We start from the raw sequence: 16,384 nt of genomic DNA on the forward strand, positions 1-16,384 counted from the left end.
ATTCAGATGTCGACAGAAATGTCAGTTTTAGAAACTCACAGATGCTATTAGGGGTAATGAACTAGCTGGATTTTTTAATTGTATATTTAACATACACTGTGGTAAGACTACAGAGTTGGTTTGAGCTCTCTCACCTAATTTTTAACTCCAGGGTTTTTTAAATGAAAATTACTAAAAATAATATTAATCCCCCCTAAATTACCTTTAAAATTCTTATGTGCCTTCCTCAAGAATTACAGAAGATTGTGGAGCTGCACTCTGTTTTTCATTTAGGCTGAACTCTGTTCATCATCTTGTGTTGCTGGCTAGTATTGGTGGTTTATCTTTATGCTCTGTGGATGATTTCCTGGGCCAACTACACTACTTTTATACTCTGTGATAAAAAAAGTGATTGACTGTGTGATTGCCAGGCCAACATGGAGGGTTTTAGCATGCCAGCCATTTTTCTCCACCCTTCTGTGGACAGTTGCTAGTGTATAACAGTGCTTTCAGCTCCAGTGCTCTCACCTGCTTTGTCCTCTAGGGCTCCTCCTCTCCTTCTATGGATTTGCAGCCTCTTAAAGCCATTAGGAAGAGATTTTAGGGTGAATTTGTTGAATACCACAACACCAGCTTTATGTCTCTTCTGTTGTAAAGCATGGACAATATCTTCTTTACACTGCCTTCTCCATGCATGCCCCAGGCACAAAAAATACCTGGTGTGGGAAAACCCTGTGCTAAACAGGGGCAACTGGAGAAACTTCACTGCAGAGCATGGTGCTGTGTAGTTGATCCCTGCCAGAAAAAGGTTGCTAAGCAAGCCTGCAAACAAGGAATTCTGCACGTTTTGTGACCGCTATGATGGTGTGCCAGAAGACCTTTGTCTACTCCCTGTGGTCACTGTTGGACCTGAGCTCCCCATATGAATATGCATATCTAGACATAAATTCCACACAGTCCAATGTGAATCCATCAGGTGAGCTGTCTCAGTCTTTCTCTACCAGTGTGTTTAAATATTCCTAGCGTTCTCTTCCGCACTCCTACTCTGTCAAATAAAAAGTTCCCATTGTAACAGCTTTTTTCTCTGGCCATCCAAGACATTGACAGGACTGGCACTGCAGTTTAGAACCACAGGCACTAGTGGTGACTGCATGGAGCTGTAGAGGTTTGTGTATGCCTTGGGTCATGATTATCACAGAAGCTGTATGTGTGGATTCAACATCTTTAGCAGAACTGTTTAAAAATTACTTTCCAGTGCCCAGAATTACATGCAGGATGCATTTGGCTTTGTGGAGATGCTAGTCCTGTGCTCATGGTTAATTTTATTATATTTTTTTTTTACATTTTTTGTGTACTGTTGAGCTATTATTGATGCACATATACAAATCAATATCTGTGAGAGTCCTGGCTTACAGAGTAAGCCAGCAAGTAGACTAACTAGAAGAGACACCATGAAGCTTCAGATTGCTCCTTGTCAGTGTAAAAATGTGAGCAACTGGTTTAACCTTTCGATGTCTTTATGATTGCTCCTTTTTAAACAGTCTGCAGAAGGGGCTTTTGTTTTTTGGATAAAAACAAAAGAAGGAGAAGAAAAGAGCACCTCTTCAGATTGCTGTGCCCCCAGCTCTGCCAGGTAAGCCTTTGCTCATTAGCCTGTTGCTCTTCATCAGTTATATTGATGTTAGTGACAAAAAGAGTTCTAGTCAGTGGGTAATGCATGGAGACTGTGGCCTGCGGATTAATTAGGATGTTTTTTTGCTTCCTTGGTTTACTGACACTTGAACTTAAGTAGGTACATCCCGTAGAAGAACATTACTGTATTCCCTGGTATTTTAGAAAGTATAACCTTCCTCGCTCAGCTACATCTCTAGAAAATTTACTGGGTTTGTTTTTGAATTCTAACTCTTGTTTGTTTCTTTTTCTATGGGCTTTCATATACCAAAGTGTATCTGAATGTAGACTTTTCTGAACCATGCACAGTAGTAGGGAAAAAAAGTCTCCACTATTCTCTAGGATTATCTTAAAAATAGTAGAAACATGCAACACAAACTACAAGATACTGCAAGTTCTCAGTAAAGTCTGTTCAACTCATTTTCTTCCCCCTAAAGAGAGACTTTTCCATAATTATTTTCTATAGATATGTGGATTTATTTTTAATTATTGTTTTTATTAAAAGAATTGTGTTTTAAGAATTACTCAATCTGCTAGGCTTAAACAAAGAATTAATGTCTGAATTGTCATTATAGTGTAATTTTTAGGCTGAAAATCCTTTTGGCATGGCATGCTTGTAGCCTAAATTTTTTTCTGCTATATAAGGAAATGGATTTTATTTAACATTCCCAACCAAGTCTATGTACACAAGAGAGGAGCATCCAAATTCAGACTAAGAATAGACATTTTCTAACTGCATTAGTGAGTTTCTGTTATGGCTCTGTAGCTAGTAGTCAATAGTTTATATGATTACTCATCTCAGGTTTCATGAATGCTAAAGGCTGCAGGTGTGTTTTCTTAGTAATTTTAATGTATTAAGTCTTTTTGTTGCAAAGTCTCTGTTGGCAGCTATTTGGGTGTGAGCTTTGCTGTCTTCCCTGGAGCTGTTCCTCCCACTGTGTTGTCTCTGAGCTTAGGTGGTGAAGGCAAAAGTAAGGTTCTTGTGTCAGAATCCCAGGACTCCTGAAATCCCCGTCCTTGCCTTACCATCCCATGTGTCCTGAGATGGACAGCAGGTCTAGTTACTGAAGACCAAGGTACCAGGTAACACACATAGCCCAAATTCCTGATCCTTCATGTGTGGGCTGTGCTGGGGTCTGTGCATACATACCAAAATCAGGTCTTGAGCTTCCTGGCACAAGCAGCTATGCCAAATGGTGGGATTCAGCCTCCTGAGATCAGTTCCTCTGGTGCCAGTGGGATGGCTGGTGGCTCCTGCATCATCTCTGAGTGAAGGGGATACAAGATGCAGTGAAGTGAGAGCAGTCAGGCTGAGTCTGGCCCTCTGGCTTCAGCAGCTGCCGGACTGTGATGTCAGTTGATTTTCTGGGCTAAGAGTGACCCTTAGCCACCTTCCCTCAGGGCTGTATCCACAGAAGGAGTGATACTGCTACCAGGTATTTATAGACGCCGTATTTTGCTTATTAGTGTTTCACTGGTGGTTGAAAGCAGAGATCTACTTCAGAGAAAGGAAGCAAATTGTGCTCCATATTGAGCCAAACATTACATCTTCCTGGTCTACAAAAGTGAGTTTGTAGCTCCTGTTTCCCTGCACACCCTCCCTCCCTGCTGACTGGGAACCACTGAGGCAAACCACTTTGGTGGCCCAAGGCATGGTTCAGAGGTGTGGTGCCATGCCCAGCTGGCTGTGAACCAATTCCTGCCTGTAGGAGCCCACCAAACCTCTTCTCACTTGGTGATGAAGCACCAGAATTTGTTTATTTGTTTCACACATCTGCTAAGATGCATTTCTTGTCCTTGCAATGCTTCATATTGATTCTTCTCGCTAAGATCTGATTTTGCTTTTCACTGTAAATTGTCACTGAGTCCCTTGGTATTGGTGAATTTAAATGGTTTCAACCCAGCAACAGGAGACTTGGACCTGCAAATCTATGGCTGAGGCAAATGTGATGTGATGGTTGGGTCCATGTGTTTACAGTTCTTTACAGCAGATATTGCCATTATGCATAAAGGATACTTAACAGCCCAAAAGAGCTAAAACTGCTACAGATTTTACCTCCTTCTCTCCCCCAGTAATATCTGGCTTTGCCTGTCCTGTAGTGCACTGGACAGAGAAATTTGGTAAGGAAGTACCAGGATATGAACAGGTAGGATCAAAATGAGCGCCCCACACTGCTGTTGGCTTTGTGCACTGTGGTCTGATTTTCCCCAAGAGTACAGCTGCCCTTCCCTGAAATTGTCATGAGGCCATTTGGGGTGAGTATCAGTGACAATGGCGTGGTGTGGCATGTTGTGGTGTGCCCCCCTTGATGGGAGATGCAGATCCTCCCTGGCCTCCATAGACGAGTTAGAATTAGGAGGGATCTTTAAAGGTCATCTAGTCCCATCCCACCTGTAGTGAGCCTAGGTCAGGGTTCTCACAGCCCCATCCACCCTGATCTTGAACGTTTCTAGGGATTCCTGTCCCTGTAGTTGTCTCCCAGCCATTGTACACTGTCAGTGAGATTGCCATGGTTTTGGACAGGGAGCAGGAAGCATCTAATCCAGCCTTGCAAAGCCCGAGCTACATCACTGCCATGGGATAGCCCAGAAACCCTCCACACATCTCTTTTTTCATGCTGTAAAATGCACAGATTTTGAGCTGCTGTGGGAGACTATAAGTGCATCAGCTGTAAATAAACTTCAGAAAAGTCTTTCCTTCTTTTCTTTTTGTTGAATTTGGCTCATTGTGGTGACATGCATTAAGACCTAAATGATTCTGTAATTCTGTGAGACTATTAGTAGCACGTCCTACCACGTCTTCCTCCTACATGCAGAAAGCACAAAGACTCCCTGTCAGATGGCCCTGCATGTGATGGACTTGCTGCAGCTCAAGTTAAAGCGTGGCACCTACAAATAGAAGAGCTTAAATGAAGTCACAGGTGAAGCAAGGCATTGTGGACCCAGTATGTATCATAGGACTGGAAATGAGTTCCTGTCATGTCACTGTGGAGCAGCTCAGTTTATGACAGTAGTGTTATTGAATCCCAAGGACAAGCAAGGTGCCCCACAGGCTTAACCTGCTTTGGCTCCCAGCAAGTGCAGGTAAAAGTTTGTTGCATCAGTGTTTTTTGCACCATATACATAAGGATATAGAATATATACGATATACTTATCAAGGAAGAGCAACACAACAATGGCAAACTTAACACTTGGGCCCCTCTGCTAAACAGTTAATGCCTGGAAATGAATTTATCTTGTATTTATTCAAGTCCTTAAATTTGTTACCAGAGACAGTAGGAGCTTGTTCATATAGGGAAATTTTTCTAGTCACACGTGCATAATTATAGCAGGATGGTTTGAAACACCATTCCTTACATAACTGCTTTTATTCTAGCGTAATGATGACTGTTTGATAGAGCTTATATGTCTTAGGATGACTACAGTAAATTAAGACGTTTGATTTTAGTCCAGGAGTCAGAGTGGAGTATCTCTAACTAACTCAGCTCACTGTTTTATGCTTCTATACCTTTTCTGGGTGGCACAGATAGAGATGCCAGTAATACAATCTCCTTGATAAAATTATTCTACTGAGAAGGGCAGCATGTAGCCATGAGTCTAAAATTTGCAAGTTTACCCACCAAGCCCCAGATTCTTCTCTTGCCTTGGAAGGGATCATGATTTAATCTGCCTCTGTATGCTCATTTGCCATCTCCTAATAGCTAGGAAAACCTCTTCTTTTCAAGTCTCCCAGGGTGATGCCAAGTTTGAGTCATTAAACTTCGGATCTGTGACTAGGAGGCACTATTAGCTTTATTGGTTGATTGTGTTATCCTATTGTTTATATGACTGGTCGTTCTTTAACACAGTGCTATATAATCTCTATCCTAAAGAAATCCCATCTCACAGAGAAAGAACCATATGCTGTAATTACAATTAGCATTGCTATTAAACACCAGGCTGTTGTTAATTTTCTGCTGGTGACCAGGATCTCAGAGGCATCCCCTTATTTTGCTGCCTGTGACTGGTACAGGAAGAGCAGTGGACCTAGGTGGGCTCCTACACCATCCCCTTTAAAAGGACACATGGATCCACAGGCAGCAGCTTTTGGAATAATGAAGACTGCTTCCCTGTGGATTTGTGTCTTTGGGAAAGACTGAGCATCATCTGCATCTTGGTGAGTTCTCAGATGTGTAGTAAGGGTTATACTTGGAAGGTATGTTGGGGAAGTCACCAATAGGGTGATAGTCCAGCTTTCCTCCTTCTCTATTGTGTGGAGGCCTCTTGGATCATGACTGGAAAGGATTGTTAATAAAGCCAAGTTTTCTCCACCCTCCATTTCAGCAAAAACGTAGTTTGGTTGATCTGAAGTAATCTAAGACCACTTAAAATCCTCTGTCATTGATATTGGTGTAACTTTATGGTCTTCTGTGGAGTACATTATCATTTACATTGGTATAAAGGAGAGACAAATCTATTCTTGTGTGCATTGCTGACCGGGAGAAGAAAAAATTTAACACAGTGCTGCCTCTTCCTTTTTGTCCCCATTTCCCTGTGGTTTCCTGTTGAGAGATTCAGATTAGCTCCATTTCTTTGTCTCTCTTCTCACATCCATTTCACAGTCTTTGCATTACCTCTTTTTAATAGTCAAAATACCCATGTGAGGGCTTATTAGAAACACCTGAGTTTGATAGCTGTATCATTTGAACTTATCTGGGCTTCTATTTAATCTCTGCTCGTGGTATGTCATGATGAAGAATAATGCAGGAGAAGATGACGTGTCCCTTATTCAATAGCATCTATCTCTTCCTTCATTATTCTCTCTGCTGTAGAGTGAAACAAGGATAACAAAGTTTAGATCTTGTCTCTTTTGATTGCTTAATTCATTTTATAGCTGTATATTTGTAACATAGCTTTGACAAGTATAGCTTTGGTAGAAACTCTGACCCAGTTCTTGTCTTTATGGGGAGAATATTGAATTTTCTTACAAATGCACTTCTTTTGTAACAGGAATTTTTTTGTTCTTGCAATTCATTTTATTATCTGTTTTTTGTGAGGAAGTTGATGTTAACAGGATCACAGTGAGCAGGTACAATGGAGAATTGTGAATGCAGTGCAACGTGTTTCATTGTAAAGCAGTAGACAGGTTTAAGAGATGTTACGTCTTAAGACCATATATTTATTCCTCAAGTTCCTATAACCACATCCTAGGGGAAAATGGTTTCAGTGGAAGTGTTAAAATCATGAGTTCCATTTCTAAACACATTAGGAATTATGTAGCTTCATTTGCTTCTTTAATGCAGGACCTACATTTCTGACATCGAAGGTTCCCCCTGACACTAACATCATTAGCATAATGGCTATGAAACATTTTCAACTGATTGTCATTTTCAAATTGCTGAGCATCTTTTCTGAAGTTACCAAATAATTTAATTTTTTTTGCCTTGGACTCAAACAGTTGAACAAAATTTCAAGGTGCAGCAGGCTGTACTAATGAGGATAAGCAAATGATAGTGTGAGTTGTATATCTTTGCCTCTGCTCTGCATGTGTATATCAACAAAGAATATGCAGAATTCTGTATTGCTGCACTTAAGGGGGTCAGGGTAGTGGTGGGGGGGAACCCACAAAATAGGTGTTATTTATGGAAAACAAAATGCTGCTTGAGGGGGTGGGGTAGGTGAGTCCAGTGCTTAGTCATGCCATGCTCCCTCTGCTTGTCTGCCTCTTTGGGGCTTGCTTCAGCTTCTTTCTTTTTTTTTTTTCCTCTCAGATTTTTCAGTTGTACATCCTCTTCTTACAGGAGCAATCACTAAAATAGCTTTTCCCCCCCCTTCAGATGTATAGCACGTGCTTGTGTTCAGGGGGTAATTTGTGTCCATGTTTAAGGAGGAGGTTGCCTTTGTTTCCGATGCTTTATTCTGTCAATAGGCTAATTATGTTGGGTATTTTATGCTTTTTCTACATGCCAGGTTGCTGTTAGACTCATCACAATTCAAAGTGATTGAATACAATCCATTACAGCATTAAGTAATTACTCATTTGTTGTTGCAACAACTAAACTCATCATATTGATGCTTGAGGAGCTTGTGTTGATAATGTAGGAGATACGAATATTTCAGAAATACCACTTAACACTGCTTTTCTCACTGATTTTAATGCAAAACATAGTTTCTGTCCTCATTTGTTGCCTCTGTTGACCTCTGTTTATTTTTTCCACTGGTGTATTCACCATTGCTGGATGTCCCTCTACAGTAGCATGCCTATGTGATGGTTATTTCCATTGTTTGCCAGTGCCCTGACTGGTTTTCTGCCATCTCTGGTTTGTGGCACTGAGGGGTCTTCTGGGCTATTTTGTATGATGAAGCTATCTCTGCAGAATTAACTTCATCCTTTCCCTGTGTAAACATTATGCATTTGCTGTTGGAAGCATTTGAAACAGCTGGAATTTTACTGTGTATTTCATTGCTTTTATTAGACACAGTCTCTGTTGAGAGAAAAGAAGAATCAAGAAAACTAAATTTTAACTGTTTTGGGTTCAGAAAGCAGAATGGTGTCCCCAGAATTGCAGCACACTTCCCCTTCCCACTCCCATCCCCCACACAGACCCCGCTGCTGCTGTGCAGAAAAGCATTAAATGGCTCTTCTGCCCTGCTCAGTGAATGCCTGCTTCTTTCATCCCAAACATGGGCTTTTCTATTTGGTGTCTGTTCTGAACCAGACACTAAGCAGATGTGGACTATCACTGTTTCAGCAGGCTGTAAAACAAAAGGAAAGAAGAAGAATTCAGTGGAAGTGGAAAAGTTTTGCTGGTCATTAAACTAAGTGTCAACGCTTACCAATATCATATTATAGCTCTGGATATAACTTTTCCTCTCCATTCAGTTTGGATAAGGTTTAAAAACAAAATGCTTGTGGAGATGGTTTTGCCTCCCTATTACCACTGTGGTCACTGACACATGGAAAACTGCAATGAGTGGTACAAAGTCAGTGTTGAGAATAGAGGACAACGTTATTTCCATGTTTGGTAAGGAAGTACCAGGATTGCCATTTCCAAATGACAGTTTTTCTAAAATGAGGATGTTTTTTTGTCTTGTTGATACATGTATTACTTTCTTTATCCAAGATCCATATTTTTATCATTTTAACAAGTATAATGCAAGGTCATGGTTAAAACCTGATGGTGAAAGTGAAATTTTCATCATTAACTTTTGAGAGAGGTGGAAATTTCCCTGTTGAATTCTGTATGCACTTTGAATGCTGTTCAAACCAGTCCAAAGATGATGTATTGTTCAAAGAAACTGTGTGGCCTGTTCCACAAGTTTTATTTTTCACAGCAGTGATCCTAAACAGACCTGAGGTCACAGTACTGACAATGTGCAGGAGGAAACCTAGTAGTGCAGGACTTGGCAATTCACAAAGTAATTTGGGATGTTTGTTTAACATTGCAAGTCAGTGTGTTTGTAGAATTGCTGGATTTTTTCCCCCTATTTATTTTCTTTGTTTTTATTGTCTTGGTGATGGATTCTGGGCTAAGTCTGTAGGCTTGCCAGAGTATTTCCTCGGCTGTTTACACCTGTTACGTAAATCCTTGGCAATATGCTATTTTTCTCAGCTGTGGAGACATGCTGGTTTGAACTACACTACCTGCAATTGTTGTGGCAGTATTGGGACTTTGTCCACGTGCAACAGTGCCTGTTCAAGGATGTCCCAGTCTCCAAGACACTGGGAGAATGGGGCTTAACAGCCACACCATTCAACACCACTGATCCATCTACGTTTCTGAGGCTGTTGCAAAAGAAAAATATTAACTATTTGCTTTTGTTTATTTAAGTGAGACTTAAAGTTAAATCTCAGTCTGAAAAACATGGAGAAATGCATGGGTCCATGTTTTGGAGGTCTGTAAGGCAATTTTTTTTTTTTTAGTCTAAATACTCTGCAGTGGTAGAATATTTTCAGGTAGGCTTGAAAAAGAATAGCAGAAGTGATTCTGGATAATATCAAGCAACTCTTTTGTTTAGACTACTTTTATTTTAATTAACTTTTTTTTCCTTATTCCTATTATTAAAAACACTAACAGCCTCAGACAATATCCTGTAAAAAGTGGGAACTATCCTACATATCCTCTTTCAGAATAGTGTAAGGGGAGGGTGAGAGGCAGGACATTTGGGGCCAAATTTCTGTTTGTCCATCAGTGACACCCTGCTGGCAGCAATGCAACCAGTGGCAGATTTATTTGTTTCTGAGAACAGCTGTAGACATGTATTAGCTGTAGACTAATAGATGTAAAGTTCTCAGAACTGCCTGAGAACTGGAGGGTATTCTGTCTTGAAGCTACCCTCTGGTGTATGGGTTGTAGTCAATATTTGAGGAGGCTTAAATCAGAATTGGTCTTGATATGACTGAGAAGTAGGAAAGGTCTTAATCTAAGGTAGGGAACAAGGCTTTTGATTTGGGCAGTATTATGTTTTGACATGGGTTTGGGGAGAACCTGAAATACTCAGGCTTGAAGCAGTGCTCTCTGAGTGATATGGCCCATCCTGGAGAGGTTTGCTCACTGTTTTGTGACACAGCTCAAACACGTAAGTAGCAGGGAGAGGGGATTAGTTATCCTCCAAGCAGAGGGTGAGCAAGTGTATAGCCAGCATCTCCTCTTCAGAGGTCCTTGCCATTATCACCAGCTTCCTGACTGCTAGAGAACCAGGGTTGGGTGCACAGTGCCCTCTGCCCTCTGACTTTGCAGAGGAACTGAATTCCTGCTTCAAGATTGCAAGTCAGACAGTGCACCAATCAAAAGCTATTTAATTCCTGGTGCTGTCAGAGGTAGCAGAGGTTGGGCCAGGGTCAATTAAGGTTGTGTCTGCCACTTCAGTGCCAAAAACTTTTGGAATTGCTGCAAAGTGATGATATGATGAATGCTTCTGTCACAGGGTGGTAGCTAGCAATTTACAATGTTTATGCCACATCTGGAGATGGATTCAGCGGGGCTGATCTTTCCAAATCTGAAAAGCATTTCAGGAGTCTAGGCGTAGGCTTCCAGGTCCGACTGTTCAGTTCTGCTTCATTGTTCTAGTTGTACTAGTTTCAAAAAGGGTTAGAAATGTCTAAACAACACTGCGGATGCAACAGAGAGCCCAAATCAAGTACAGGTAGAGCAGTCACATTCCCCCGGTCAAGCCACTACCATACCTTCCCTTGAGGAACCATTACTTATTTTGTTTGTTGATTTGATTCCTCTTGAATAGGGTACAACACAAATGGTCTTCCTCAAGATACTTGGCCCACCTACCAGTCAGACTGCCTGGGTGTTGGTCATTAGGTCTGTTCAGAGAGCAGACATGAACCCCACTGTGTTTATGTGTTCAGCAAAGTTAGATCTGATAACTTCAGCTGGTGTTTCATCAGTGCAAGCTTTCTGCCATGCATGATAAATATTTTTAAGAAGCAGTTATGATGGGGAAACTGGGAGAGGACTGAAGTAGGCAGTAAAATTTGAACATCTGTATCATTGCCCTCCTGAATCACCTCCTCTGCTGAATTGACCTTTGAGGGTTAGGAGCTGTCTCTGTCAGAAGATATAGGCTAAAAAAAGTGTTTATCTATAGCTGGCATTAAACTGTATTATCAGATGACCCCTTAGGACATGCCTGTGTGTTTGGTCATGATCTTTTGGCATGAGGCTCTAAGGCAAGAATGTCACTGTGAACTCTACTCCCTCTACCTTATTTTCCTTTGCTTTTTCATCTGATCAAGTTCTTCTTCACTTCCTGCTGCAGGCTGCTGTATTGTACATCTAGCCATTGTTCAGCAGAGCTCAGATATCCACCAAGTGGGAAGATTGCATGAGTGTATGAAGCTGTGAGAAGGAATCGTTGATATCTCTATATTAATATGTTTCTGTCTGTATGCTGTTATAGCCACTGCTTGATTTTTCATAATGCACTGCCCTTGTGTATCATTTTCCTTGACTAATTGGCTGTGACAAGCAGGATGAAACCTAGGAAGACACTATAGTTTAAAAAAAAATGTACTTGTCTTGAAATTGAAAATAACTGGATGATCTGGATCCTAATTATTCTTGTACTATAGAGAACTTCATAGGGGTTTTTTTGTTAGTTTTTTTTTGTTTGTTTGGTTTGGTTTTGTTTTTTTTTTTGTTTTGGTTTGTTTTATTTTTTTAACAGAGGTTGATTTTTCCCTGTTTATCTTCAGCTTTTTAAAGGATCCAGCTACTACAAATTTTAAGTAAATATCTGGTGATAAAAAAATGAATGTAACTTTTACTTAAAATCAGTGTCCTAAGCTGTTTCTTTCAAAGCAGAACACAGTGAATTTTTCCAAGAGGCTAAATATCATGAGACTCATGTTGTAATACAATGAGAATGGGAGAAGTGGGGGAATTTAGCAATACCCTAGATTTTGCTGAGTTCAAAGCCCCACTGAATTAAAGCAAAATTTTCCAGATTTTGCAGGGAAATTCATGTCATGTATGTGTAGCTAATAGATACATATGTTATATTAAAATAATTTCTTACAATGAAAAAATGAACCCATATTGTTATAAAGTCATTTAATACTTCAATTTTGTTGACTTAATTTCATGTTATTTTGTATGCAAATTAACATAGTATAATTAATATTTCATTTATAAATTGAAAGCGCTGTCTTGAGTTCAAGTAAATTTCAGTGATTTAATGCTGAAAACAGAAATTGTAAAGAGCACACACAGTTTGAGAAGAGTCTATGATTCCTGCCTCTGCTCGTTTTGTTGTGTTTTGTTTTGAAAGGGCAAGCACGTTTGATGTATTCAGACATTGGAACAAAGGACTTTCTGCTAATCTTTAGTTAGGAGAAATCATCAGTTGGCTTTGATACCAGTTTTAACAAACACAAATGGTGATGACAGCTCTGCTTGGTTTTTAAGATTGTCAGTCCGTTTCCGGATGCTTTTACTTGTGCTTCAGCCTGGGCTGGAGGCGGGTGAAGCCTTGTCAGGGTGGGCTCTGAGCTCCGGGCACGGAGGGGTCTGCAACACCCTGGTTCCAGCCCTGCCCGCGGCGCGGTGAACTCAGGAGCTCCCGCAGTCCCTTCAGGAATAGTTTATGTAACTTCGGACATGCCGGCAATATCCTCCTCTATGAAATAGTCTTGTTTGCTGGCTTTATTTTTTTTTTTTTTCTTCTATTCTCCCTCTTCCCCGCCTCTTCTCTCTCGGCGGGATTGCATCATCTGCCTGCATTTCACAGTTTGGGCAGCAGGGGAAAGGAGTTGAGTAAATCGACATGTTGCTTTTATCAAGTAAATCTCTGTTAAGTGGCCTGGTCAGAAGAAATTTATATTTTTTTTCTATCTAAGCCGTCTTTAAAGAATGCTTCACCCCTTTTTTTCCTTTCAAGGATTTTTTTTCAAGGCTTTCCAAATCCCTTTATCAGAACTTCTGATAAACTGAGGTTGTGTTTTCAACAGTTTGCTAGACTTCTAACTCCTTTTCTCAGAACTAAGATGGTCTTACAGCTAAAATAATCTGAAAATCTCCTTGCTCTAAAGACACAGTGGGACTGTTCCCTCCATGAGAGGTAAACACCCAGCACCCACCCTTCCACCAGTGCCAGTGGAGTTACTGGGAACTCAGAAGAGATGGAAGGGAGGAGATACCGTGTCTCAACACTACCCAAAGCTAGAGAGAGTAAGATGGGTGTGAGTAAGTGATCAGCTTTTAGTGAAAGCAATGGCACCTACATCAGAAAAAAGCATGGGACTCTGATGTCAGGTGTTAGCATGCAAAAATATTCTCAGCTCTTCTAACATCTTAAAGCATGGAGCATGGCTACAGTTACAATTTCAGTTGTTGCCAAGGATTACCTTGTTCCACTTGTTTGTTATTGCTGGTTTTCATATTTTCCTCTTTCTTTTTATTTTTTTAGTTTGTTTTCTTCAAAAGGGGAAAAAAGTCCCATAAAGAAGAAAGCTTTGCTTGGTTTCCAGGATTGCCCAGTGAGTGTTGTAGGAGTACATTCTTTATATTAAATACAGCTGGATATTTTTTATCCATTTATATTGAAATCTCTTGTTGCTTTTAAAATGAAAAGATTAGTGATAGGATTTGGTAGGGTAATGAGGGGAGGTTGGTTTTCCCCTTAGGCAGATTGATATATATCAATTAAAGATCCTGAATCAAAAAGAAAAGAAAAAAAAAAAAACCAAAAACCCAAGAATAGAACAACAAACTTCCTGGCAATATTAAGCTTGAAAATACATTCTTATATTGGAGGATGAGTACTTACAAAATTGTTTAATCTCTCAGAGCTTCTGGATCAAGCAATGCCTTGTACAGTCCTTACAAGAACTTCATTATTTCAGGAAAAAAATTGCTCTAGTGGTCTTGTCTTCCACTTTGCTGCAGCTGAAGCTGTGGCAACAGCTATATAGAAAGCCACATGTATGGCAAAGAGGAATGAAGTCCCTGTCTCCTGACAGATTCCGTGTTGTTCCTACTAAAGGCTGGATGTGTCTGTCTGCTGTGCTGCTGGGCTTTAATGGAAAGAGACTGGCTGTGCAAATAGTTAACATCTTTTTCTTCTTCATTATAGCCCAGGAGAACTAAAAGGGCAGTGAAAATAGAAGTATCCTCACCAACAGAAGAGAAAAGACTAAAGGTAGCATCTCTGGTCTGTGTTCATGTACAGACTAGGACCTGGAGGGGACTGTTTGGTTTTGATTTTTAAGGAAACTGTAAGGCACCGCAGTTAGAATCTCATATTTGAAGTGCTTGTCAAGAACATAGTCCTCCTTAAGGGTAATATTAATACTTCATTTGAAAGTCCTTACCTGTGTTATGAACAATGTTTTAGAGGATGACAACAATGGTTTAACACAACTAATTTATTTTGTAATTTTTGTGAGTTTATTAGTTTTTGCTTCTTTCAGTCTGCTAATAAAAATATGTACGTTTTTATTTTACTTGTAAACAATTACATGTTCCTTGTTTGGGATGCAAATTCTGTGCTTTGAAAGTTGATTTTTTATATTTTTTTCAATAATTAATATTTTTATTTTTCTTCAGTTAATAGCGAACTATATTCCAGGATCCAATTTAACTTGTCAGTGTTATTTTAGATGTAGCCTTTAATAAATATCTAGAAGGAAATTGAAATCATTCATGTACTCGAGATATTTTCTCAAGACTTTGGCTTCCATCACCAGAAACACAGGAAAAGAATGCCAGGGACTTCACTGTGTTGGAAGTAGAGAACACTTAACTGCTAGTGAAGTATAAGATACCTTTATATAAAATAAACATGCTAGAAGAAAACCTTCATCAGTATCTTTTGCATTTGGTTTCCTTTGCTGAGAAAGGAAGTGTTTACTTGAGAAAGCATCTGGATTTTATTGTGTTTTAATTCATTGTGGACAGCCTGATGGAGTCTGGAACCACTTAGAATGTCACAACCTTTCATTGTCACATGCAATGTGGAAACGAAATGAAAAGCAATCCAAATCTCAGGCTATGCAGCTCAAGTTGTTAAGTTTACTGTGGTCTTCCTTCTATAAGACAGACCTCTTGAACAAATACAGATTTGTAGTGACAGTCCTTATAGTGCCTATTTGTTCATCTGAATAGTCCTTTGTGAGCGTCAATCAGATTTCTCAGGACTAGGAAATCAGGAGAGAATCTAGGTAACAGAGAAAAATGAGCAGAATCCAGTGACTAGTGTACCTTTTCTCATGAAGGCAAATGAGAGGAGGTGACATTTGTGGTGGTGCATCTGAGACTGGGTTCACTACTTTTGGTTCCCCCTACCCGGTTCTGGTCACTTCTGTTTATTATGATAAGTGACATCACAGGAAAGTTAACTCATTTGCAAGGTCAGCCCTGTGCTGCAGGCATAAATCTGACTTATTTAAATAAACTTTATGGATTTTTTTAGAAGCATGCCTGAATTTTTGGAATTATTTTCCAGTCCCATTTCTAGTGACTCATTTATGAGAAGATTGATGTAGACAAACTGATCTTCATTGAGCTGCATCCAGCAGTTTCATTTTTTATAACATTTCTAATTTATCATTTAAAGGTAACCTGCCCACCTACATGAGTCTGGTGAACAGATGATACATTTCAAAAGCAGATACTTTCATTCTCACTCCTCCTCTGAAGCCTATGAAGTTACATCAGAAAACAATTTGGACAAATACATCTGAGCAGTCCTTTTGTTTAATCTGCAAAAGAATCTGGTAACCCCTTTCTCCTCATGTTCCCATTCTTCCTTCTCTTTGTGTTTTATAGCACGCTTCTTTGTATCAATCTGTTTCTAGAACTAGTGTTCTCATCTGCAGTAACACTTTCTGATGGCAAATCTTTTGCAGCATTAATGCACAAAAATCTTTGTTGTGAAACAGCTATGTTGTATGTTTGTGTGTATATAGCAACCCTGATGGCCCTAAGCCACAAAGACATAAAAATCAAAAGCTGATGTACATGCAGCGTTGCTGACACAAAATCAAAGAAAAGGAAGAATCTGGAAAATGAGGGCAGTGCATACCTTCCACCCACATGTCCATCCCTTACTGTTACTGCAAACCCCGTGCACTTAATTAGCAGAGAGAAAACTTGCCCTTCTTTGCTCTCTTCACTAGCTCCTTCTTCCCCACACAAAATGCAAGCAGTAGAAGATACTGGCTATAGCTCTGAATTGTAGCAGCAAAGGATAGTGTGTAGGAGATAACTGGAGTGGGGGAAAACTGATGCTGCTGTGGAAC

General features: G+C 40.0%; 1 protein-coding gene and 1 long non-coding RNA gene across 3 annotated transcripts in view; both read left to right on the forward strand.

Annotated features, from left to right (window-relative positions):
- LOC140683514 (uncharacterized) overlaps positions 1-9,432 on the forward strand; it is a 110,447-nt gene extending 101,015 nt beyond the window's left edge. The window contains exon 3 of the long non-coding RNA XR_012054701.1: positions 1,521-9,432. This is a non-coding gene — a long non-coding RNA (uncharacterized lncRNA). The remainder of the gene's footprint in view (positions 1-1,520) is intronic.
- Positions 1-16,384, forward strand: part of PDE10A (phosphodiesterase 10A) — a 341,642-nt gene that overhangs the window by 129,886 nt on the left and 195,372 nt on the right. The gene's annotated exons all lie outside the window — the stretch shown is intronic.

This window comes from Taeniopygia guttata, chromosome 3 (genome assembly GCF_048771995.1).
Source record: "Taeniopygia guttata chromosome 3, bTaeGut7.mat, whole genome shotgun sequence".
Lineage (NCBI taxonomy): Eukaryota > Metazoa > Chordata > Aves > Passeriformes > Estrildidae > Taeniopygia > Taeniopygia guttata.